At 39.4% G+C, this 27,109-nt stretch overlaps 1 protein-coding gene and 1 long non-coding RNA gene across 13 annotated transcripts in view; one reads left to right on the forward strand and one right to left on the reverse strand.

Annotated features, from left to right (window-relative positions):
- CACNB2 (calcium voltage-gated channel auxiliary subunit beta 2) overlaps window positions 1-27,109 on the forward strand; it is a 398,973-nt gene that overhangs the window by 123,897 nt on the left and 247,967 nt on the right. The gene's annotated exons all lie outside the window — the stretch shown is intronic.
- Window positions 474-26,770, reverse strand: LOC103237965 (uncharacterized). Of its 5 annotated transcripts, XR_012093896.1 has the most exons (5): window positions 26,661-26,770; window positions 11,394-14,839; window positions 10,231-10,306; window positions 2,054-5,524; window positions 474-1,924 (listed from the first exon to the last, which is right to left on the reverse strand). It is a non-coding gene; the product is annotated as an uncharacterized lncRNA (long non-coding RNA). The 5 variants fall into 5 exon arrangements; XR_012093894.1 differs by lacking the exon at window positions 2,054-5,524; XR_012093897.1 differs by having other exon boundaries at window positions 474-2,101.

Below are 27,109 nucleotides of genomic sequence, written 5' to 3' on the forward strand. Positions count from 1 at the left end.
TGCATATGCCATAGTTCTTTATTTCTAGGTTTTTACCTTTCTAAGCTGTTGCTTTTATTAGGTTCCCTCCCCTCACTTTAACGTTACCTTCAGATTCAAAACTTCTCTGAGCACCGGGCTCGCAGAAGTAGGCTGTAGGCTGTAGCCCTGTCTTGCTCTTTAAGACTCAATGCATAAGCCTTTTATTCTTGACATTATTATTGATGTTCAATATCTAGTCTTCATTCTTTTGTTTACTCCTAACCATCATTCTTTTAGAACTCAGCTTCACAGCTCAGAAGTAATTCCTGTGTTTACCTAAACTGTCTCGCTATTTTGTTAAGGACATGAAAATCTGTGAGCTGAATAAATACTCTTAAATTTAAAAGGATATATAAACATGGTAAGCTCTGTGTGCATTTCTGTGAAACACTTCTGAAGTATTGACATTTGCAGGCTTTGGAGAGCAGAGATACTAACTCTTTTTGGTAAGCTTTTTGAAAAAATGTTTTAATTTTTGTGGGTACATAATAGGTGTATATATTTATGGGGTACATAAGATGTTTGGATACAGGTATGCAACACATAATAATCCCATCATGGAAAAATGCATATCCATCCCGTCAAGCGTTTATCCTTTGTGTTACAAACAATCCAATTATATCCTTTTAGTAATTTTAAAATGTATTATTACTGAAGTATAACATATATGCAGAAAAGTAGGTGCAGAAATTATAAGTGTTGAGCTTGAAGAATGTTCTCAAAGTGAACATGCCTGTGTAACCAACGCTCAAATCGAGAAACCAAGCATTGTGAGCGACTTTCTCCTCCCTTCCAATTCCAGCTGTCTCCCACCTCCCCCAGGGTACCCACTAAACTGACTTCTAACATGGTGGATTGGTTTTTCCTGTTTCTGAATTTTATTCAAACGAACTCAAACAGCATGCACTCTCCTCTCATCCAGCTTGTGTTGCTCACCATTGTATTCATGATGTTAACCCACGTGGCTGCACATAGTTGAAGCTGCAGTTTCTCGTGCTCATGGCTGTACAGTATTCCATTGTGTGGCTCTATGATGACTTAGTGATCCGTGCTACTGTTGATGGGCATTTGGGTAGTCTCCAGTTTGGGGCTATCAAAAATAGTGCTGTTATAAACAGTTGGGACATGCCATATTGTGAATGTTTATGTATGCATTTCTTTTGGATGCGAATCAAGGAATGAAATTGCCAAGTCATAGGGTACAGTATAAATACATTGTTCTTAAGTAGATGCTGGTCAGCAGCTTTCTGAAACCAGTTGATACACTCAGTTGATCTGAAACATCGGATCAATGTTCACTCCCACCTGCGTGCCTCCCCCCTACACCTAGTATTGTCATTTGCATTTTAGCCTGTCTGGTATGTCAGAGTATCCCATTATGGCTTTGCTGTGCATTTCCCTGATAACTAATAAAGTCAAGCATGTTTTCATACATCTATTGACCATTTGGCCATCTTCTTTTTTTTTTTTTTCCGTGAGATGGAGTCTCACTCTGTCGCCAGGCTGAAGTGTAGTGGCACAATCTCGGCTCACTGCAACCTCCACCTCCCGAGTTCAAGCGATTCTCCTGCCTCAGCCTCCTGAGTAGCTGGGACTACAAGTGCCCATCAACACGCCCAGCTAATTTTTGTATTTTTGGTAGATTTTAGTAGAGACTACAAGTGCCCATCAACACGCCCAGCTAATTTTTGTATTATGCGGTTTCGCCATATTGGCCAGGCTGGTCTTGAACTCCTGAACTTGTGATCCGCCCATCTCAGCTTCCCAAAGTGCTGGGATTACAAGAGTGAGTCACTGTGCCCGCCCATTTAGCCATCTTCTTTTGTGAAGTACCTGTTCAAGTATCTTGCTTCTTTTTGTCTTAGGTTATCTGTCTTTTGAGGCATTATCCTTCAGAAAAGAACTGGCAAGGAGAAAAGCATCTGGTAATTAGCATAACAAAATCATTAAAGACAAACGTTATAGACAGAGATATATACAAATGGAATCAGACTTAGCCTGGGTTTGAATTTTGAAATAATCATTTACTTACCATATGATAGTGGGGTTCTTTTCTTTCTTTGAGCCTCAGTTTTCTCATCTATATAATCAGGATAATAGTACAATTTCAAAAGTTTATTGTGAGAGCTAAGATGAAATAATGTTTGTGTGCACTTACTTCTGGCCTGATATGTAATCATTTTTCAAAAATGAGTAGTTACTGTGACAGGAGATCATGAAGCAAGGGAATTTGCTATCTACTTTGTTGCTGCCTGTGTTAGTTGCTAACTACTAATAGTCTTGAAAAGCTTTAATAAATGACTAGATACTGGAAGGTAACATAGTCCACATGTCACTAATCTCTTATAAGATCCACACTTTCCATAGGGTGTGATCACCTTTGAGCTTTTAGAGCATTTAAATGTCACCAAGTGACATTGCATTTGTATATATACCATAACTTAAGCTTCGGTACTCTAGTTAAATTCTGATTGTTACAATTACCCAGTGCACATTCACGTAGTCCTTCAAAGTTTACAAAACACTTTCGTGCCCACTATTTCATTTGACATTAAAGCAATCATTAGGGATAGGCAAAGGAAGTGATGATATCTTCATTTTATGGATAAGAAATTTTCACATCAGGGAAATAAACTGTACTGCCAAAGGCCACAGAGTCTGAGGATGGTCAAACTGAGATTCAAGCTGAAATCGACTCTTATTCCATGTATAGTGCTTTGTTCATCTTGTTTGGAATGTCTTTCCAAGTTTAAATAATGGGATTATAATTAAATTTAATTAACATGAAAACATTGTAGTGCTTTTGATATAAAAATCAATTATCTCTGGGCTAGAGAAGTGCTGAAGTGCCAGTTCACAGAGATTTCTGGTTAGCAGAATGTAGGTAGTATACTTTTTTTTTAAATTGTGGTTTTTCACTCACAATTCATACTTTTCACAAGTGATCAGAATTGTCCCGCCAGTTAAAATAAGCATGAGCAGGCTGGGCACGGTGGCTCACGCCTGTAATCCCAGCACTTTGGGAGGCCGAGATGAGCAGATAACTTGAGGCCAGGAGTTCAGGACCAGCCTGGACAACAGGGTGAAACCTCATCTGTACTAAAAATACAAAAACTTAGCCGTGTGTGGTGGTGCACGCCTGTAATCCCAGTTACTTGGGAGGCTGAAGTGGGAGAATCACTGGAACCCCAGAGGTGGAGGCTGCAGTGAACCAAGATCGTGCCACTGCACTCTAGCCTGGGAGAAGACAGAGCAAGACTCCATCTCTAAATAAATAAATAAAATAAGTATGAGCTATACACTTATATATGCCTTGGGAGATATATTTTCACAGTAAATGATTTTTAAAGGCACATGTGTATATATGTGTGTATATATGCTGTGTGTGTGTATATATATGTGTGTGTGTACATATGTGTATGTATGTATATATATATATATCTGTCTCCTTAAATCACTCAGAGCTTTTCCAGATATGTCTTAAGATGTCCTTTAAGGGTGATATTTGGCTTTTAAGACCTCTGTATCTTTGAATGTCAAGTTCATATGTGTATTTTGGAAGAAATTGCTAACTTTTCATATTTGGAACTGCATGTGTTTTTGTTAATAATAGCTTTTAATATTGGCTATGTTAAAATCATTAATTTTTTCAGAGCTTTAAATTTTGCTTTAATTATAAACCTCACTACATAATGACATTTTATTAAAAGAAAATAAGAGGCCGGGTCCGGTGGCTCACTCCTGTAATCCCAGCACTTTGGGAAGCCAAGGTGGGCAGATCACTTGAAGTCAGGATTTCAAGACCAGCCTGGCCAACATGGTGAAAACCCATCTCTACTAAACATACGAAAATTAGCCAGGTGTGGTGGCGGGCGCCTGTAATCCCAGTTACTCAGGAGGCTGAGACATGAGAATCACTTGAACCCGGGAGGTGGAGGTTGCAGTGAGCCGAGATCACACCACTGCACTCCAGCCTGGGTGACAGAGTGAGACTCCGTCTCAGAAATAAAATAATAAAATAAAAGAAAAAAGAAAGTAAGGTAAACTTTCATATAAACATTAAGGAGCACAGAGGCAGGAAAATGAAATTAAGTTGGTGGTTGGCAACCTCTGGGCATGTGTAGAGAATGAGCTTGTTGGTGCGTGTTCGGGGGCATGGGCCCCTCTGGTTGCCTTAGCACCTCCCAGCACGTCCCCAGTTAACACTGATCACTTTTTCTTCCCATTGGAGAGGCAGCTTCATGTGCGAATGACACTTCTGGGGCAGGGGCCCAGCCTTTGCACACTGGAGAAGCTCCTGCAAGTCACTCCATCACTCCATGCCTCAACTTCCCTTTCTATGAAACAAGGATAATAATAGAGTCTTACTCTTAAGTTTTCTATGATTATTAAACGTGTTAAACTATGAAAACACTTGGCACATAGTAAGTACTCAAGTAAATGTGTACTGTTTTAATTGTGATTATTCCCACCTCCCTCTGCATCTGAGCACAACTTCTCCAACGCTGAAAAAGAGCAGTCCCTTTTAGAAGGATGCCTTCATTGTTTTAAAGAAAGCTCTTGTAAAGCATATTGAGTTACGTAGGGCTGTAATGGTCATCATCTAACTGTTCATTCATGAAGCAATTACTGAGTCCCTGCTCTTTGCCCAAGGCTATTCTGAAAGTTAGAAATGTAGAGAGGAATTGAACCTTTCATCTCTGTTCTCAGAAAAGTCTAGTCTAGTGGTGGAAATATATGAGTTTCTAGAACACTAAAATGTGTTTGACATAACAGGATTATCTGACAATAGGAATAAATAAATGGTATACCACCTATAGTAGGAAATAGCATATAGGCATTAAAGAGAAAAGGCTAGATTTGTATAGACTGACGTAGAAGGAGGTTTATATTCTGAGAATATGTTATATAAAAATTAAGACATAGAGCAATGTATATAGTATGATTGCATTTATTCTACATGTGTTTGCATTTATATTGGTGTTTGCATGAGTAGAAGTCTAAAAGACTTTACCAATATATGAACAGTACATGAAAATGAGATTATAGAGGAACAGGCAGGATTTAACCTTTTACATCATTAGGTATGTTGTCATAAGTATGTTTTAATTTGATAGTACATATTTAATGTGACAAATGCCTTAAAATCAATTTCTCTCTCACCTTTTTCTAGAAAGGCTTATAAAATTTAAATATATGTTATCTCCTGGCTCACTAGAAAACATTCAATCTGAAATGCATTGAGCAAAATTAATTCATAAATTGAGGAGTCTGTTGATTGAGAAATTGTCATGTGTACCTGAAGTATTCTGGAATAAAGAAGGTCAAGGTCTGGCTGGTTCTTTAGGTCTGGCCTTCATGGGATGTTATATGTGGAGGTGCTTAACTGTGGGTTAGGGTTAAGTCCTTTGCTTTGCATGATAAGAACATGTTTCTTGAAGGGTGATCAAGTTCTACTGAATTGACTTGCACTGTGGAAACACCTTGGTTGCTGGCAGATTCCCTAAGTAAATGAAGGTCAGAAGGAATATATGAGATCTAAGCAGGTGAATTTACATCATCTTAAGAGATATTTCCATTAATTTGTGCTAGCCTACTGAGTTATCATCCTCCACTAAAGGTACACACCACTCATGGTGGTCACATGGTCACATCTCTTGGACATGGCCCCATCCCACTGTCTAAAACACTTTTCACTTCACTTCTGTGATACCACATTCTCCTGTCTCCATTTTTTTCTTCCTATTTGTCCTCATCTACATATGACATATTCAATGTCTTGCCATATTGCTATTCCTTCAGGTGCTCATGAGTTCATCCTCAACTCTAGAGAAGCTGGTGAATGGCAACATAACATTTGAGGAATGCTCAAAAGAAAGAAAATCTGCAAAAAAAAATAGACTTAGAAAAAATGGCTAGAGAAATTGAAGTTAACTTTTCTGCACATATGCTTATGGCTACCAAATCCCAGCCCAGATCTTTCTTCCAAGTTTTAGACCCATATTCAAAAGTTTCCAGACATCTCTATTTGGAAACTCTCCAGGCACTGTAAATATGGTTATGCAAGACTGAGCTCCATCCTTGCGGTCCTATTCCTCCCTCTCTCTGCTCCTCCCTTCCACTCTCCCACCACTACTTACATCTACTCCTCATTTCCTGGTTAGATTAAATGACAGTGTTATACTCTCCAAGCCAGAAACATGGTCCCTGTCCCTCTTCTTTACTTTCTGATCCATTCACTCATGTTCACGCATTGCTACTTCCTTGAGAGCTCTGGAATCTTTTCTTTCTATTCCACCTATCTCGGTCCTAGTGCAGGCTGTTATTTCCTTCCCAAGTTACCACAGTAACTGCAGTAGTCCATTCTCACCCTGCTGTAAAGTAGTACTCAAGACTGGATAATTTATAAAGGAAAGATGTTTAATTGACTCACAGTTCCCCAGAACTGGGTAGACCTCAGGAAACTTACAGTTATGGCAGAAGGAGAAGTAAGGACCTTCTTCACATGGTGGCAGGACAGAGAAGAGAGCAAAGGGGGAAGAACCCCTTATAAAACCTTCAGCCCTCATAACAAACTCACTATCACAAGAACAACATGGAGGAAACTACACCCACGATCCAGGCCCTTCCCACTGTGTCCTTCCCTCGAAAGTGGGGATTATGGGGAATACAATTCCAGATGAGATTTGGGTGGGGACAAAGCCAAACCATATCAGCAACCTCCTAACTGGTCACCCCATCTTAGTCTTCATCCTCCAACAATCTATTCTCCACATTGGAACTGCCATTGTGATTTTTTTCAGGAGCAACCATGGTTCTCTGCTTAAAGCCCCCAGTTGGTTCCCATTTTCTGAGAATATGAGTGCAATCTGAGCAATGTTGCTATGAGACACTTCTTGATCAAGCCACCGTTTGTCTCCTTAGCCTCAACTCACAGCACCTTCATCCTCTGAAGTCCCAGTGGCATTTAATTTCATACAGTTTCCCAACAAACAACACTCTTTCATTTGCCTGTGCTCCTCCACAGAGGCTGTTCCCTGGTCTTGGGTAGGTATCCTTGCTTTTCCCCTATTGTAACACTTACCCTACCTTATCCTAATTATCCCTTTAGTTGTCTGCCCATCTTTGAACCTAAGTTTCTTTCATTCCCTTTTTGATTGTTGTATCTCTGTTGCCCAGCAAGAATGCCTGGCCAATGACAGACCCTCAATATATACATAATGCTGGGGAAATATCAAATTTTTACTTTTTCATTACTACCCCTTTATGCCTACTTGTCATTATAGTATGTCATTTTGGAGGATAGAGGTAATGCTCTCAGTGAGTCTATGAAGCTTCCCACAGATACTTGACTGATTTATGTGATATATGTGAAATTCACTATATACTTGTTTGTATAAACACACATACACAGAGCTTTGTGATGGTATAAATGTTTCTTGGTCTCGTCAATATGCATAAAGTGAAGGAAATTTGGTTGATATGCATAAAGTAGAAGAGAAATTTGGTTGCTAGAGTTTGAAACTATGTAGTCATTTCCTCTTTTGGCCTCTTTTCCCAATTTAGATGATATTCCTTGTGTTTCTTTTAAGAATTTAAAGCAAGAAGCAGCTTATTTACCCATAACAAGGACCTGCTGAAGTGCAGAGGAGATCTGAGTTCTCATTGAAAGCATGACATTGACTAAAACCCACAAACTAACTTCATTTTAAAACAGCAGTTACAAAAGTAGGTACATATGTTTAAAAACAAAAACATATTTTAAAACAAAAACCTATCTTCAAGCACAGCCATTTAAAAATAAAAACACCACCAGATTATTTAAAGCCTTGAGTTAAGGGCTTTAATGGCTATATGTATGGAAACCTTCCCTAACATCTTTACCATATATAAAACAAGCAGCTCCTATTTTAGGAGATGTGTCCTTCCTCCTTCCTTCCCCCTGTTGCAGCACAGGCAGGTAGCTGTTCTCTGAAGCAGCCTTTTGTATTGTTGGTTTAGAGGCTTTCATTGCCAGCTGACCTTTCTGCTGAATAGATGTTTCCCATTGAGCTAGACTCCTGTGTGTGTTCTCTTCGTTGGTATTACATTGAGATAACAGCCAATTCTCTTCTGTTTGAATCATCAGAAGTAGCTTTATTTTTTGTTTATTGAGGATTTTTTCTTCCTTGCACTTTTATGATGAGCAGGTCACCATTCTCCTCCCTATCACCAAAGGAATAAATAATTTATGTAACCTACCCTGATTTCCAAACAATAAACCTGAATAAAAAGAGTAATGGACAAGGGTTCTGTTGCAATTTCCATCTCTTACCATGTTTTTCTTTCTTCCTTTCTTTTTTCTTTTCTTTTTTTTTTTTTCTTGGTAATATTTCTAGTGAGTCTGTGAAACTTCCCCCAAAGTGTCCCATTGACTTCTCTATGGTAGTTTCATTATTGGGTGAGTCAGTTTTTTCTTTGGAGCAGATATGATATTATGAAACAATGTGATAGCTATTCAAAAGAGTGGATCACAACCTTTTTTCTACAAAGAGGAGTGGGACATAGTTTTAATAGGAACAAAGGCTTCTTAATGATTTTCAAGGCTCCTAGTTAAGGGAGACAGGGCAAGATGTCAAGGAATGGTGAGCTAAAAGAATCTACTTGGAAGATGTGGAATCTCTCCCTTCCTCTCCTCCAAGGTTCTATGCCTCTATATCCATAATTACCCTCCAAAACTTCAGAGAGGGTGGGTAATATGATTTGGTGATACATACCAGAAATCACCTCTTTCTAGTTTAAAAGACGGAATTCACTGGAAGTTTGTAGTAATGCTTCTGATACGGTTTGGCTCTGTGTTCCCACCCAAATCTCACCTTGAAGTGTAATAATCCCCACGAGTCATGGGAAGGACCCTGTGGGAGGTAACTGAATCATGTGGGCAGATTTTTCTCATGCTGTTCTCGTGATAGTGAACAAGTCTTACAAGATCTGATGGTTTTATAAAGAGGAGTTCCCCTGCACAAGCTCTCTTGCCTGCCGCCATGTAAGACATCCCTTTGCTCTTCCTTTGCCTTCTGCCATTGATTGTGAGGCCTCCCCAGCCTTGAAGAGGCTCATTAAACCTCTTTTCTTTATAAATTATCCAGTTTCAGATATGTCTTTTTTTTTTAGCTGCATTAGAATGGACTAATACAGCTTCTTAGTGTGTTCTTTGGGTCATTAGCATTAGGATCATTAGGATTCCCAGGGATGTTTGTCCAAAAAGAAATGCAGATCTCTGGGAACCATCTTAGACCCATAGACTCTGAATCTCAGGGATGGATCCTGATAATTTAATGTTTAATAATCTCTCATTGTGACTTCATTGTGCATCACTATCGCTTGAGGGCTACTGGTCAATAGCAGAGCTATGGAAGGAAAGCTGAAGTTTGGATCAGGGCTGCTCTGAGAATTTCAGTATTGGGAACTGTGGCTGGGCTGCTTGGAGTCTATCTTTTGAGGTGAGTCAGCTTCACCTCAAGTCAACTGGTGTCAAGTGTCTCAAGGTTCAAGTTCCTAGGAGAGGGGATCAGAGTGACCTGGCTTGATCTCCCCAGGCCAGGAGAGGGGAGGGTTGCTTGACTGGCTCTCTCACCAAGCCTGCAGACAGTGGAGGATGAGGAGGATTTCCCTGAGGAAAATCCAAGTGCTGTTTTCCAGAAAGAAAAAAAGAGGAGGGAAATGGATCCTGGGCAGATAAAAACCACAGATTTTTTTGCACATACATAGAACCTAATGATACTGTTTTTAAAAATGAACTATGTTCTCCAGTGGTGAAAGCTTAGAAAGTGAAGAATTAACATATTTAAGCTTAGCAATGCTGATGTTCCTCATTACATAAATGGAGATGATGGAAATGGTGACTAATAGTGATGGAGTTTATAAGGAAACATCCAGAATTCAAAAGACAGAATTGCCATTCCAGTAGGATTTGTACCTGGCAAAAATTTGCAAAGTAGGGACTCAGTATTTGAATTAATTTAAGTAGTCATGGCAATAAAGATTTTACTCAGATATTCAGTAAGTGTTGGCAACTTATTGAATTATAATACTGAATTATAGTAGAAGCTTGCAGAATTGACTGAGCAACACTTTGAAGAACATATTTATAAAATAGCTAAAATGAAATACCATATACTCTTTAATTCCTTTCAAGGTACAACTTTAACTACTAGATCCAGTTCATACCATTTATTTCTTCTTCTTGTTGGAATTTCTTCTTGTTGGAACCACAGGTCTGAACAGACACAGTTCTGGTGAATATCTAGAAGGAAAGATACGATTTGGATTTTGCTTTTCCAGAAAGTTCCACTCCTTGGGGGTCCTACTAACCTCTAACTTTGACATCATTATGGATGCTGCAGAAGGAAGTCGGATGTCCTGTGCGCAATGGACTACATGGTGAAGCCTACTGGCAACTTCCCTTATATAAGGTTAATTCGGGTGAAATAAATCAACCTGACTACTTATTTTGATGAAAATAAATGTCAGTCCAGAAAAAAAAAAAAAAAAGAGGAGAGATAAGGCACCTTCAGTGGAAAGGAATAAGAAAAGTATTTTGCAAATTGTTCACACTGTGAGTAACTATCGGCACCCGTCAGCACCCATTTTTATCTGAAAGAACACTGAAAATATCTTAAAAAGTGACTTAAGGTTGTGCAAGAAGGCTCCTCAACTTACTCTTGAACGCCTACTTCTCAAATCTGAATATGGCAGCAGCTCAGAAAGACCCTAGAATTTGTCACTGTGTGTGTAAGCGCTCTAAGCAAGGTTTGCCTATGAATTTTTGTTTGATTAAAGATGGGTCAAGAGAGGGTCAGAACTTCTCTATGTCACGACCTCTCTTCCTTCAAGGTTGTAAATATTTTAAAAGAGAAATCCACAATTTTTTTTTCTCATATAGTCCAGACCTTCACTTAATTTAGTCTTATGGCTTCAAAAATGTATTATTTTAAATAACCTTCAGTCAATCCTCCTCAAAGCACCAATTTCATAGAATTTTCATTTCTGAACTATAATTACAACATGCTTATAACCATTTAAAAATTATAGGATTCTTATTTCTGCAGACCAAAAAACACTTAAAATTTCAAAATGAATCCCCACTTCAAAGGGAAAAACCATCAGGGCTGGAGGGTCCTTTTCTGATTTTTCTTTTTTTTTTTTTCTTTGTATGATTTCTTATTGCAAGGTTTTATTTTTTTTTCCAATGAACTTAACTTTTGAGCTATGATTGACACTACAATCAGATTGAAGGATACTCTTTTAAAAGACACTGATTTGGCCTCTACTCCATAAAAAAGGAGATGAAAGCTGGCTTTTTCTGACTTGATTGGATGTTCCGTGTTTACCTTTTTAATGTCCTTGATGAGACAGGTGTTTCTCATGGCATTTTATGCAGTCAGTCAGTCAGCCAGGATTTCACTCTGACAGCTGTGCTCCATCGCTATCTGGAGAAAATGGCAGCAGCTCAGAGTTCTTACAGTTTCCCCTGTGGTTTGATTTCCGGCTATAGACTTTAGTTTTCTGCCAGGCCTCTGATAGGTCAGATTTAAGTACCAATGTGCCATCTAAATACCAGCTTTCCGGACTCATTTCCCAACTTTATCCTGTTAATGCCAAACTTCTTCATGAAGGTGGAAGGTTAGCTTCATAATAAGGGAATAGATGCAGGAGACTACACACACATGTGGTTTTGAATATCAGCTTCTAGGAGCTGATAGAAGAGTATGCACAGAAAATTAGTCTCATATTAAGCATCAGGAGGAATAGCTAGTGGATGCTGGGCTTAATACCTAGGCGAAGGGATGATCTGGTCAGCAAACCACCATGGCACACGTTTACCTATGTAACGAACCTGCACGTCCTGCATATGTACCCCTGAAAATAAACTAAAAGTTGAAGATTTAAAAAAAGAAAAATAACATTTATTTTTCTAAAAAAAGAGAAGGTTTCAAATTAAATGAGTGGCTCGTGAAGAAAATAAAATTGGGTTTTATTCTCCCATGCAACTCATCATGGTTTTAAAAATTTCTTCTTGTTAAATAATGGCTCTACTTTTTGTAAACTACATAGAATGATACAATCAGTGCTCTATTCATGGTTTCTAAATTACCATGCAGACCAGAGAAGCTCAAGATTTTAAATTTTGAAGTAGGACTTTACTATCAGTTGTTATTCGAAATTTGAACCAATTTCTCTGGTTTCAAAATACTAACTTAATTGCCACGAGAATGATGAAACTTTGTTCAGATTTAATGAGGAAATTCTGGTTTAACTTTTCTTTATTCCTTTTCTATCTTTCATACATTTCAACAAGTCAAAGTATTAATATATATTTTATAGTACTCTCAAATAATAACTAATCAATAAACACAGAACATCTCTGAACCATGCAACATTTTCTGTTTCACATGATATAAAAGATTAGAACCGTTACAGACTTTGGGCAAAAGTGGTGATCTCAGACAACTTCATGATAAAGTAAACTTAGAATCAAAGAGTGAAACCAGAATAAGCAACGTTAAGAAGTGGATGATTAGGCTAATCTTATTGGAAACGTCAATCGTGTACTTGCTAGCCAACAGCCTTCTACTACATGAAGCTGCCCAACTCAGAGTCACTGCCAAATGGCAGCTCTGTATATACAAACTACATGGACAGCACCCTCACCCCACAAACAAGCAGCCAAAATGTATTTGGTTGAGCACTTTGACTTAGGAATTTGAATGGAGAATTCACAGTATCACTTCGCAGTGGAGCAGGAGCTGAAAGATTACCATGTATGAGAACTAAAGTCATAGAGGGCTGGATACAGTGGCACGCACCCAGCTCTGTAATCCCAGAGCTTTGGGAGACCAAGGCAAGAGGATATATTTTTTTTTTTTTTTTTTTTTTTAAGGTGGAGTTTTGCTGTTTGCCCAAGGTGGAGTGAAGTAGCATGATCTTGGCTCACTGCAACCTCTGACCCCAGGGTGCAAGCGATTATCCTGCCTCAGCCTCCCAAGTAGCTGGGATTATAGGCATGTGCCACCATGCCTGGCTAATTTTTGTATTTTTAGTAGAGACAGGGTTTGGCCATGTTGGCCAGGCTGGTCTCGAACTCCTGACCTCAGGTAATCCACCCACCCACTCCCAAGGTGCTAGGATTAAAGGCGTGAACCACTGCAGCCAGCCTTGCAGGAGGGTCTTTTGAGTCCATGAGTTAAAGACCAGACAGGGCGATATAACGAAACCCCCATCTCCACAAAAAGTTAAAAAATTATTAGCCTGGTGTGGTGGCACGCACCTGCAGTCCAAGCTACTTGGGAGGCTAAGGTAGGAGGATCGCTTGAGCCTGGGAGGTTGAGGCTGCAGTCACCTGTGTACTGCACTCCAGCCTGAGGGATGGAGCGAGACCTTGTCTCTTAGAAGAAAAAAGTCATGGAGAGTCATGGCAAGCCAAATTTTGAGTAAAGAATCCCGTGAGGAAGTGGCAGCTATGTGATAAAGACCCTGCATGGGAAAAGGGAGAGTCAGCCAGGTGGCACCGGGTGCAGACCGCAAAGCATGCAGGAGGAGTGGCCTATAAAGGCGCAAGGTTGTGTTCATGGCAGAACACCAGAGTGAAAATCAAAAGTTGTCTCTGGTTTTTCTGAAGTCTTATGGTCCAGCTTTTCTGAGTTGCCACAGGCGTATATTCTTTAAGTAAGGGCCCTGCCCCTTATGGGGACTTCAGTGATCTCTCTTCTTTTCCACCAGGTGGCCCAAACTCTAATACATACCTGGGAAAAAATATGATCAACCAAGGAGACAAAAGTGAGTGAGCACTAAATGTTAGCATAAGCTTAAATGATGTGACACGATAAATCAATATAAAGATGAAATATATATGCAGAGGTTTCTAAAACACAAATGATAATTAAAACATATCTCATAAATTATGAAGTGAGACATACTTAATCTTCAGCTTAACAATGTCTACATTTATGCATTTAATCAATATTTATGTAATGCCTAGCACATCTCAGACACTATGTTATTCTTGCGGGATGTAAAGATGAATGAAATAATCTTTTATTTCAAGGAAATCATAGTCTGGCAGCTAGAATGAGACATCTCTTTCATTTTTTTCTTTTTTAAAAAATGGATTGCTTTTGATTCCTGAGTCAATCTGTTATCCTCACTTAAGCAGATCGTGTATGGGAATTTGTCTGGGAACCAGTTTCCTATAACCAGCTATAACACAATGTGATTAACTGTACTTATATTTTGACTCAAATCTTGGATTTAAGTGAGTAACCTAGGTACTATACAGAAATGGATATTTTTCAGGCTAATGGATAAAGATTTGTGTTCCAGTAAATCAAGTTACAGAAAAGATTGTCCTTAATATTGCTGTTACTATGTAGATTAATTTTAAGCTTAATTATATAACTGCTATGCATACATCATGACCAAAGAAATGCAGGATTTGGCTTATGACTTTGATGTTGTGCCTGGGCACGGTGGCTCACGCCTGTAATTCCAGCATTTTGGGAGGCCAAGGCAGAAGAATAGCTTGAGTCCAGGAGTTTGAGACTAGCCTGAGCAACATAGTGAGACCCTGTCTCTACCCAGAAAAGATTTGATGTGGTGAGTAATAAGGAACTGGCCTCATCATGATCATGAGTCTGCATTGATGTGGCAAGAGGCACTCCAGAAAGACTTCTGGCAACGTAGGCAATTGGATTTGAATGGAGACCATCAGGAAGGCCACAGTCTTATATATTCCCCAGGTGAGGTGATCAAGGGATGAGAAAAGTCGCAGTGACAGGCGCTATTAAGAGAAAAAAAAGAAAACGAAATATAAATATGATGATTCTATCTTCTTCTAGTTTACTCACAAAACATGATTTATTTAGGCTAAAATTTTATTGCAATAAGGGAAATGGAGATCGAAAATGGCTAAGACAGAAAAAGATAGTCATTCTGCTTTTCACAGCCTATGTTGGGTTAATTGATCCCTGAAAATAAATTTTTTTAAAAAAATCTCTAGGCTGGGCGCTGTGGCCACACCTGTAATCCCAGCACTTTGGGGGGCCGAGGCAGGTGGATCACTTGAGTCCAGGAGTTCGAGACCAGCCTGGGGAACATGATGAGACTCCTCTTCTACGAAAAAATACAAAAATTAGCTAGGACTGGTGGCATGTGCCTATAGTTCCAGCAACTTAGGGAGGCTGAGGTGGGAGGATTGCTTGAGCCTAGAAAGTCAAGGCTGCTGTGAGCCATGATCATGCCACTGTACTCCGACCTGGACAACAGAGAGACATCCTGTCTCAAAAAAAAAAAAAAAAAAAATATATATATATATATATATATATATGTTTAGTATGTTTTGTTTGAAATTGAGCATATTGGAAACCTCCTCTATACATTCCTTCACCTATTTCTTATCAAGGACACTTTAATTTAGTTGGTTGGCCAAATTAATCAAATCTGAAAGGATTTGGCTGTCTTTTTGAAAGCTATCCCAGAACTGGTAAAACAAATGGTTCTTTTCTTCCTGGAAGGAGTTCAGAGAGCCCCTCCCTCCCGGACCTCCCCATTCCCTTTTTCCTCTACCTTTCCCCAATGATCACAGCCAGGAAGAGCCAGAAATGGCTTTGTAACTCTTTTGAATAATGACAAGTCATTGTTGATGACTCCCACCAAGGGGGAAGGATGCTGTGGTTAGACCCTTGCTTAAGAAACGATTGTTTGTAACGTTATTCATGTCTTTGTCATCTCTGGGTTCTGTCACTGCAGCATGTTCTATTGGGATGTGTCTTTGAAGTTCACTTGGCAGACATTTGTATTATCATTTTAGCAGCATTTTCTTGCATATGATATGCCAGAGTAATATATACTAAAATGATGAATATAGTTTTTGCCCTTGAAGAGTTTATAATCCAACAAGGGTCGGCATTTAGTTACTAAATCATCAAAAGAGAAGTTATCATAAGAAGTATCATGACCTATTGATAAAATTGTAGGCAACCTGTTAGAAATACTCAGCTTGGTCTAAACTAAATACAGAGCTCTTCAAAGTCATTGGTACTAAAAGCCTGGCTTGAGCTAAATGAAACAATTTTCCACGCGAGAGCTCGGTGCAGTGGCTCATGCCTGTAATCCCAGCACTTTGGGAGGCTAAGGTGGATAGACCACTTGAGGTCTGGAATTGAAGACCAGCCTGGCCAACATGGTGAAAGCCCGTCTCTACCAAAAATACAAAATCAGCTGAGCATGGTGGCATGTGCCTGTAATCCCAGCCACTTGGGAGGCTGAGGCAAGAGAATCACTTGAACCTGGGAGGTAGAGGATGCTGTGAGCCGAGATCGCGCCACTGCACTCCAGTCTGGGCAACAGAGCCAGACTGTCTCAAATAAATAAATAAATAAATAAATAAATAAATAAATAAAAATAAAAATTTTTCACCCAAGAGAATAAATTCTGGTGGCCACTTATTCAAAGTAGAATAAGTTCTACTTTGAATTATTACTACTGTATGTTGTTTCACCATAGCTGACACATGGGGATTATGAGTTACATTTACAAGAATAAAAACTATAAAAATTAACCATGAGTATTTATTGAACAATTACTATTTGGCAGGTACTAGCCTAAGTGCTTTACATATATTCATGAAATACTCATAACCTATGAGCACCATAAAAATCTTTTATTTTGTAGCTGATGAAATTGAGGCACAAGGCCACTGTGTCCAAGGATGCCTGAGCCAAGATTTGAACCCGATGAGCCTGGTCCTAAAGTCTACTATTGAATTCATACACTTCATCCCTCTCCTAGTCACTGTGGCCCCTCTGTGTGTATTATAAAAAAGGTACTCTCTTTGAGTAGGAAAATTAGAAAAATGCACACTCACAGGGAGGATGTAGCCTCTCTTTATTTCACCCCTAACTCATCCTTTGGCCTGGCCTTTTGAACAGTGCACAGAATGTACAACTGTACGTGGCAGCCCTATCTTCACTGTCTTCACTACCTGTTGTTACCTTTACAAATGTCAACTAACTTTGACATCCATGATCTTATTTGATTTTGGCTTCAGTCACATGAAATAAAAATGACAGTTAATTACCTTTCCCTTACAAAAGAGAAATCTATTCTCTTTATGTATTGATGTATTGATCACACAATAGGTACATCATAAAAACCAAGCAGTGGCCCAGGGGCAGGAAAGATCCTGGGTATAAATCACTCACTGTGTGCTTTACCATACTACATGCTTTGCCCATGATTTAATTTACTGTTCACAAAAGCCCTACGAGGTAGGGTATCACTAATGCCTGTACGCAGATAAGGAAACAGCTTCAGTACAGTGAATTGCCTTGCCAGGATTTCCATATTTTGTAGGCTGAGGTGTCTGAATTCAACCCTGGGCTATCTGGCTTGAAATCTATGCTCCTTCCACCATTCTTACTCCATCTCTATTCGAGTCTCTCTGATTGTTTGGGGTAGACATGTTCAAACAAAATAATACTCATTAGTGTTAGACAATTGAAGATTAGGATAAAGCGTGGCTCAAGCAGAGAAAATTGCCCAGGGAAGATACCCTAGGGAAGATACTGACTGCTTTTTAATAAGCTAGAACAAAAAGAGGTCACAGTCAAGATTATGAGCCACTTAGTTCGTTGATCAGCACATACTAATGGAGCACCTGTTAGATGCTTAGCAGCCATTTAGGAGCTGTGTTGGAAACAACACTGAAAGTCAAACCACTTACCCTCAAGGGGATCACCGTCTAATTAGTAAGATAACTAACAAGCCTGAATGTGAACACTGCAGCTACTTAGTAATCTCCGAGGACCTCTTTCAGTAGGGACCCATTTGGTGAATTTGCAGAAGAAACACACACAGATTGGGAGCATCCCTTCCATTCTCCCTACTGAATGGTGGGGTACTGTTTACTGTTGTGTGTGTCCAATAATAACAAACCTCGTTCCCAAAAAGCAGTCTGAGACAAGGACTTAGTCTAGGTAATTTCTTGGAGTGGATGTTTCTGGGAGACAGAGGAGGAAACGCCAAAATAAAGGAACATTATAGCACTTTGGGAGGCTGTGGCAGGTGGATCACCTGAGGTCAGGAGTTCAAGACCAGCCTGGCCAACATGGCAAAATCATGTCTGTACTAAAAATACAAAAAATTAGCCAGGCATGATGGTATATGGCTATAGTCCCAGCTACTTGGGAGGCTGAGGGAAGAGAATCACTTGAGATCAGGAGGTGGGGGTTGCAGTGAGCCAAGACTGTGCCACTGCACTCCAGCCTGGGTGACAGAGTGAGACCCTGTCACCAAAAAAAAAAAAAAAAAAAAAAAAAAAAACAAGAAAAACAAAAAAAAAAAAACGAGGGGAAATATTATTAAAGTTATGGACACAAGGGGTCTGGATTCCATTACACCTCCCTGGAAGATGTACCAAAACCTTCCAGAACTGTCCACTTTAAGGATGGCACTGGGGAGGATTTGTTCACAGCTTCTGTCCCCGATTCATTGAGAGTTGTCTCTAGGGGCAGTCATTACCCCACATTTCTGAGCTGGCTGGTGAAAATAATGGATGTTTACAGGTCGTAAGACCCTGGGGCAGAGTGAAGAGTCCCTTGGCTTAGGCTTGAGGTAGGACAGAGGATGCTGCAGCTGTGGCTGGGTTCAGAGGTGGGCTGACAGAATGGAATGCAGAGAAACAAAGTTGTCTGCTGCAAATCTGTTTCAGCCCCCTCCGTGTATGAGCACTAGACAGCTGCCCTTGCCATAGATGAAAGATAGACCAGCCACCTGGGGAGGCACTGGCATCAGCCTGGGAAATGGTCAAAGCCGGGTTTTACCAGTAGTCACTTAAAGTCTCCTGGTCTCTATTTCCCATAAGATGGAAAGAGTAATAGTAACTGCCTTATAGGTTGTTAGGAAGACTTATTAACTCAGTGTGATAAAATATTTTATAGAATGCTGAGCACTCTTTCTGGCAAATATGAGTACTCAATTTGTTGGGAAACAGATCCCAAAAGGCTTATATTGACGGGACAAGGAGTTACTTTTTTTAAGTGTGTTTTTTTCCTTTTATTGTCTGCCTTGTTCATTCACCTAGTGTATTAGTCCGTTTCCACACTGCTGATAAAGGCAGTCCTGAGACTGGGTAATTTAGAAAGGAAAGAGGTTGTCGACAAATGGGATCTAATTAAAGAGCTTCTGCACAGCAAAGGAAACTACCATTAGAGTGAACAGGCAACCTACAGAATGGGAAACAATTTTTACAATCTACCCATCTGACAAAGGACTAATATCCAGAATCTACAAAGAACTTAAATTTACAAGAAAAAAAATAAAACAACCCCATCAAAAAGTGGGCGAAGGATACAAACAGACATGTCTCAAAAGAAGACATTTATGCAGCCAACAGACACATGAAAAAATGCTCATCATTGGCCATCAGAGAAATGCAAATTAAAACCACAATGAGATACCATCTCACACCAGTTAGAATGGCGATCATTAAAAAGTCAGGCAACAACAGGTGCTAGAGAGGATGTGGAGAAACAGGAACACTTTTACACTGTTGATGGGACTGTAAACTAGTTCAACCATTGTGGAAGATAGTGTGGCAATTCCTCAAGGATCTAGAACTAGAAATACCATTTGACCCACCCATACCATTACTGAGTATATACCCAAAGGATTATAAATCATGCTGCTATAAAGACACATGAACATGTATGTTTATTATGGCACTATTCACAATAGCAAAGACTTGGAACCAACCTAAACGTCCATCCGTGATAGACTGGATTAAGAAAATGTGGCACATATACACCATGGAATACTATGCAGCCATAAAAAAGGATGAGTTCATGTCCTTTGTAGGGACATGGATGAAGCTGGAAACCATCATTCTGAGCAAACTATCACAAGGACAGAAAACCAAACAGTTCATGTTCTCACTCATAGGTGTGACTTGAACAATGAGAGCACTTGGACACAGGGTGGGAAACATCACACACCGGGGCCTGTTGTGGGGTAGGGGGAGTGGGGAGGGATGGTATTAGGAGATACACCTAATGTAAATGACGAGTTAATGGGTGTAGCACACCAAATGGCACATGTATACATATGTAACAAACCTGCACTTTGTGCACATGTACCCTAGAACATAAAGTATTAAAATTAAAATTAATAAAAATGTTCTTCAATCAACTATGAGTAAAGATAGACTAGTACATATAGCTCCCCTGAATACTGACCATGAATATGTAAAGAAGATTGATTTTGACAATGTCATGGATTTTTGAGAAGTTTCCAAAACAGAAATTGTAGTGTTATTATTATTCATCACTGATACCAGCCTATATGTAAGAATAAGTTTTTCCTTTTTTCAAAAATACATTAATGTGATTAAAACCTAAAAAAAAAATAAAAAGTAAATTTAAAAAAAGGAAAGAGGTTATTTAATTGACTTATAGTTCCACATGGTTGGGGAGGCCTCACAATCATGGCAGAAGGCAAAGAAGAGCAAAGTCACATCTTACATGGATGGTAACAGGCAATGAGAGAATTTGTGCAGGGAAACTCCCTCTTAAAAACCATCACATCTCATAAGACTTATTCACTATCATGAGAACAACAGGGAAAGGCCCACCCCCATGATTCAATTACCTCCTACCAGGTCCCTCCCACAACACGTGGGAATTGTGGCAGCTACAATTCAAGATGAGATGTGGATGGGGACACAGCCAAACCATACCACCTAGTTTATCTGTTTCCAGTTTTTATTCCACTAAAAGGTCAATTCAGATTTGCTAAAATATCCTTGATTGATATGATATACCTGGTTGGACACAATAAAAATCAGTTCCCTTATTGGAAATATGTGCACTTAAAGGAGAATGCTGAATCCCATCAAGGAACAAAACTTTCTCCCATTCTGTCCCCAGAAACTAGTCACAGAAGGGTTTGCATATTCTTTGTGGTGAGTGCATACTGATGACAACTTCTGTTTATTCCTCCAACCCACTTCCAAGAGCCAGGATAGCTTCTTGCATCTGATTCTTATGATGATGAAAATTGTTAGATTATTTTGGGGGAACTGCTGTGTATGAGGCAGTATGCTTGGTCCTAGAAATGTGAAGGGTATAAAAACGAAAAATATATAGAATGCATTTCTTGTCTACAAAAAAAGACTATTGTGGTTGAAGGAATTGGATGAGAATGGTTGAGCTTTTGGAGATAATGGGGAACTAGGGAGTACTAAATCAAATATTTGGCCCCAATTTTACTTATCCAAGGCCAGCATAAGAAATTCAGTGGGAAAGGAATTCACCTGGGGCTCTTTGAGAAATAATGAGCTAAACGTATTGGAGACATAAGTGAGAAAGGCTAGCAGTCAGCAGTTCTATGCTCATCAAATCCAGGTTATGTGCAGTCCTTCTCCTAGATATGTACGGTAGTTTTATGGAGGTGGCACATCTGGTCTCCAGAGATGCCCCTCTCCCAACCCATGAGCCACATACTCTGTATTCCTGTCTTTGTATAGTCCTCTCCCTTGAATCTGGGCTGCCTCCGTGACCCACTTTTGGCAGGTCTAACATGGTGAAAGTAATGCCATGTGACTTTCAAGGTTAGGTGAGAAGCTTTGCAGCTCCTTAGGGTTTCTTGGAATGCTTGTTCTTGGGATTCTGTCTCTTGGAACCCAGAAGACAAGCTGTGAGAAGCTCAAGCTAAACACAGCAGTCACATGTTTTTCTGTGGTCACCATCCCCAGCTGAGCTACCAGCTGACAGCCAGCACTGTCAGCCACGTGGGGGAGCCATCATGGATGTCCAGCTAAGGCTTGATTAAGCCTTCACATGGCAGCCCCAGCAGCTGACTGTTATCATGTCAGAGTCCTCAAATGAAAACTGCCCAACTGAGCTCAAAGAATACACAGAACCGTAAGGTAATAAGTTGTTCTTTTAAGCCATTAAGTTTTGGGAGAGTATGTTACTCAGTGGTTGATAACTGGTACAAAATGTAATTTATGTCTTAAATATCAGCAAGGTTTTAATGTTTTTCACAGTTGTTACATGACATTTTGAAGTCTCCATTTTTTTGTTTTTGCTTTTTTTACTTTTGACATACTCTAAACTTGATCCTTTCAAATAGCTTTGTGGAATAATATTGCTATTCATTAGTTTTTAAATCATAACCTTACAGATGAAATTCTTAAGTGTATTGTCAACCCATTTGTAGTCTGGTGAAGCCTACAGAAGTCTTTTATTTTTAAGTGAATAATAAGAAATTTGTAGAATCACAAAAGAAACTGTGGGAACACAGTTTTTGAAATACTTAAAACCCAAATCTGTGGTGTAGTAATATAGGTACATCTATGAATACATTAAATAACAACACTAGTGATGGGCACAATTATCATAATTTTGAAGCACCAATAAACATAATCTTTTTCTAACATTTTGTAACATTTTAGTATGAACAGTTTTAAACATGCAGCAAAGCTGACCCCACAAAGAATATCCGTATACTCACTGCCTAGATTCTCCCATTAATATTACTTATGCTTGCTTTATCATGTGATGTATCTGACCATCCATCATCAAACTATCTTAATGTTTTTATACATTTCCATGTAAATTCCAAAGCAAATTGCAATTCTCCATGAATAATTCAGAGTGTGTATAATTAACTGGAAGACGGACATAAGGTTGTAATTGTGATGTATATGAAACTATTGTAATAGGACAGAAAATGTCTGTTATTCCTATTGCTGACATTACTAGGTATTGCTAATATCACTGTGGCTTTTTCATATTTTCACAGTGTTCATATTTTAAAGCAATGCTAAGTTTTAGTCAGAAGTTACTGAAAATAAATATGTAAATTTGTTCACATTCAAATTCATGACCCTACCTATTAATAGACCCCATAGGGTCCAAGATCTCCAAGTTAAGGAGACCTAATAAATGAAATATACAGACTAAGTTAAAATTCAAGGCAAATATATAAACTAATATAGGCACACTTTAAAAATCAAGCCATAGGCCAGGTGCGGTGCCTCACGCCTGTAATCCCAGCACTTTGGGAAGCCGAGGTGGGTAGATCACTAGAGGTCAGGAGTTCGAGACCAGCCTAGCCAACATAGTGAAACCCCGTCTCTCCTAAAAATAAAAAAATTAACCAGGCATGGTGGCGTGTGGCTGTAATCCCAGCTACTCAGGAGGTTGAGGCACGAGAATCACTTAAATATGGGAGGCAGAGGTTGCAGTGAGTTAAGATCACTGCCCTCCAGCCTGTTCAACAGAGCAAGACTCTTTCTCAAAAAAATCAAGTCACAAATACAAATTCTGACATTTTTACTTTTAACATTTTACAGTGACATTAATGAAAGGAGCCTGGAATACTTCAAAGAGTCATGGAAAAGGAGAAGGGACAGTTAGTGATTTGACATCTGTATTAGCTATGGCTGCTGTAACAAAAGTACCAAAAAATAGTGTGGTTTAATACAACAGAAATTTACTGTCTCACAGCTCTGAAGCCTGGAAATTCAAAAACAGGGCCAGGCGCAGTGGCTCATGCCTGTAGACAGATCACCTGAGCCCAAGAGTTTAAGACCAGCCTGGGCAACATAGCAAAACCCTGTTTCTACAAAAAATACAAAAATCAGCTGGGCATGGCGGCATGCCGTTGTAGTCTCAGCTACTTGAGATGCTCGGGTGGGAGGATTGCTTGAGCCCAGGAGGTTGAGGCTACACTGAGCTATGATCATTCCACTGCACTCCAGCCTCCGTGACAAAGTAAGACCCTATCTCAAAAACAAAACAGGAAAACAGAGGTGTTGTTAGGGCCATGCTGTTGCTGATGGTTGTAGGGGAGGATTCTCCCTTGCCTACTCCAGCTTCTGGTGTTTGCTGACAGTCCTAGTAATCCTTAGTTCCTAGCTGTATCGCTGCAATCACGTGCTGTCTTCTCCTGTATCTTTACATCATCTTCCCTCTGTGCAGGTCTGTCTCTGTGTCCAACTTTCCTCTTTTTATAAGGACACCAGTCATATTGGATTAAGGCCCACCCTAGTGACCTCATTTGAACCTGATGACCTCTATAAAGACCTTAATTTCTAAATCAGGCCACATTCTGAGGTCCTAAGGCCTAGAATTTCAACACAGCTTTTTGTGAGGTCACAATTCAAACCCATAACAACATCAGAACATTGTAATTCAATGGAACACAAATTCAGGTGTACTTTGAAACTAAATATTTCTAGAATTAAAATTGTCCGGAGTTACATGGTCTGGTCTTACTCTCATACAACTCTGTGCTAACACACTATGTTTGTTCTGGATATCCCTTTATGATTTTTAAGCACTCTGAAATGTAAAAAGTACAAATAAGTAATCTCTTGCATTCATATTTTAGCCAAAACATCAGGCTCCAAATTGCTTTATTCATTTTTCAGTAGTGTTGCAGAAAATTTTAACTGAAAATTATATTCAAAATACTGTTTCAAATTTCATAATGGAAATGTAACCAATTAGTCAACAACAGTTATTGAACAACCCAAGAGTACTGTACTCCCTGAGGAGAAAAAAACATAGTTTTTAGGCACCTATAGCAAAATGCAGCAAATAAGATTTACACATACACACACACACACACACACACACACACACAGATACCCAGTAGATTCAGAATCAAGGCAGTCTTTTATTTAAAAAATCCTTTTCTCTGCCAGGCGTGGTGCCTCACACCTGTAATCCTAGCACTTTGGGAGGCCGAGGTGGGCAGATCACTTGAGGTCAGGAGTTCGAGACCAGCCTGGTCAACACGGTGAAACCCTGTCTCTGTTAAAAATACAAAAATCAGCCGGGCATGGCAGCGCATGCCTGTACTCCCAGCAACTCAGGAGGTTGAAGTGGGAGAATCACTTGGACCCAGGAGGTGGAGATTACAGTGAGCCAAGATCGCATCACTGCACTCCAGCCTGGGCGACAGAGCAAGATTCCATCTCAAAACAAATAAATAAAAGTAAAGTAAAAAAAATTTGTCTCCACTTTTGTGTCTATTTTAATTTTTTCTTCTGATTTTGAACTGATTAAAAATTTCATTCATATCTGCAACTTTAGTTGTAATATCAGGTTTTACTTTTTTAAAATTAAATGCTGGTTAATACTGCCTCTACGCCCCCTCCAAAAAAAGAAATCCGGAATCATTCAAAATCAATCTTATGAAGTTGTCTTCATTTTGAGTAAGATTTTTTTAAAATGTAAAATACCACAGAGAACATTTTCAGCAAATGGTAGCTATTATAATTGACTGTAGATGCTGGATGGATGGTGCAGAGTTATCAGTGGCTTAAGCCCCTGCTGATAGCACTGATATCTACGTGGTTAGCTGTGTGGCCCCCTTTAGTTGTTTCATCCTTTATAAAATTTTACTCCAAACTATGTTTTTTGAGGAGTCCTGGAACATTATTATTTTTAAAATAAGTAGGAACCATAATTCCAAAGAATTCTTAGACACATAAGGGCAACATATGGTCCTTTAAAAATATATAGATGAGCAATTCTTTTAGAGTAGGTTGAAAGAGACTGAAAGAAAAAAATCCAGATGCCATTTGATTTCAGTGAGAGAAGAGTCTAAAAAGCACTCCTTTAACTTAATAGATCTTTTTTGAGAGGTATATGACATCTCTGTATCTTAATTTCCTTCTCTTTAAAGTTTTTTTTTCTTTTCTTTTTCTTTTTTTTTTTTTTTTTTTTGCCTCAGCCTCCCGAGTAGATGGGACTATAGGCACACGCCACCATGCCTGGCTAATTTTTGTATTTTTAGTAGAGACCAGGTTTCACCATGTTGACTAGGCTGGTCCTGAACTCCTGACCTCAGGTGATCCGCCCACCTTGGCCTCCCAAAATGCTGGGATTACAAGCATGAGCCACTGAGCCTGGCCTCCTTTTCTTTAAAGTATTTATGTTAATACCTACTTTCCACATTGTTTGAGCCTGAGTATATATAAATTTCTTTGTGCATATAATAGAAGCTCAAGAAAAGTGACACCCAGTTTCTGGCTCCCTCTGTCACCTCCCATCACCTCAATCTCTTGGTCAAAGTGACCATTCTCCTTGGAAGAAAAAAATCTCAATGAAATAAAATAATAACCTCCATTTCTTCTGTAGTAATTGATCTTTGAATCTACAAGAACATCAGAATTTGGAAGAAAAAGTAAAAAGTGAAATAGATGGTTCCTTCCACCTCTATTTGTTTCTGAGCAGCTTCTGGTGGCCAAATGTTTTCTTGGTAGCATATTCCCTACCGTAGAACCTTCCAGAACGCTTCAGTCCGGTGAAGAGAAGGACAACAGGCTTTCTAATCACACAGTGTTGCTTGCTGAGGGGGAAGGCAGAGGTCCGCCTGTATAATCCGATTTCATCAACTCACACTAATCACTACTGATAGTAGCAAAATTTAGCCTGGATCTGCGCTGTTAATCTAGATTGACAGGAGGTAAAAGGAGAGGAACGCAAGGGCACAGGAACCAAGGGCGGAGCGCCAGCACTGATTTCCAGCCTTGCTCTTCCGTCTGGGGCTTCTAATTTACTCCCCTTTGGGGCCTCTATTTTTCTTACCTCATAAACAAATGTTCCTGGTTGTTAGGATACCAGCCTTTCACGGAGCGGTTTCATCAACAACAGGTGCGCAGTGAGCTTCTGGAACTGCAGGGAGAGCGATAACCTACGTCGTGAGGCTGCGCAGAAGGTACTTACAGGTACTCATTGTACCTGAGACTATGTATTATTTATTGAAACTGAGCCCTGAATTATCTTTATCCTCTGAGCGGCACGAGTGCCTCCTAAAATGGATGCCAACAGCAGCTAATCTACAGGAGCTCCTACATGCTCCTTGCTCTCATTATTTTTCTTAATAGTAAGTGGTAGTTACCAAGCTGCTTCTTAGAGCTTGGAGAGTAACTGGGAATTGCAATTGAACAGCCGAGAGAGGAACACCTCTGTGATTTTGGACATTTCCACGTGGACTCAAGTTTTAATTTTTTTTTTAAGGGTCTACTCCACTTTGG

The sequence above is a fragment of the Chlorocebus sabaeus genome, chromosome 9 (assembly GCF_047675955.1).
Source record: "Chlorocebus sabaeus isolate Y175 chromosome 9, mChlSab1.0.hap1, whole genome shotgun sequence".
Lineage (NCBI taxonomy): Eukaryota > Metazoa > Chordata > Mammalia > Primates > Cercopithecidae > Chlorocebus > Chlorocebus sabaeus.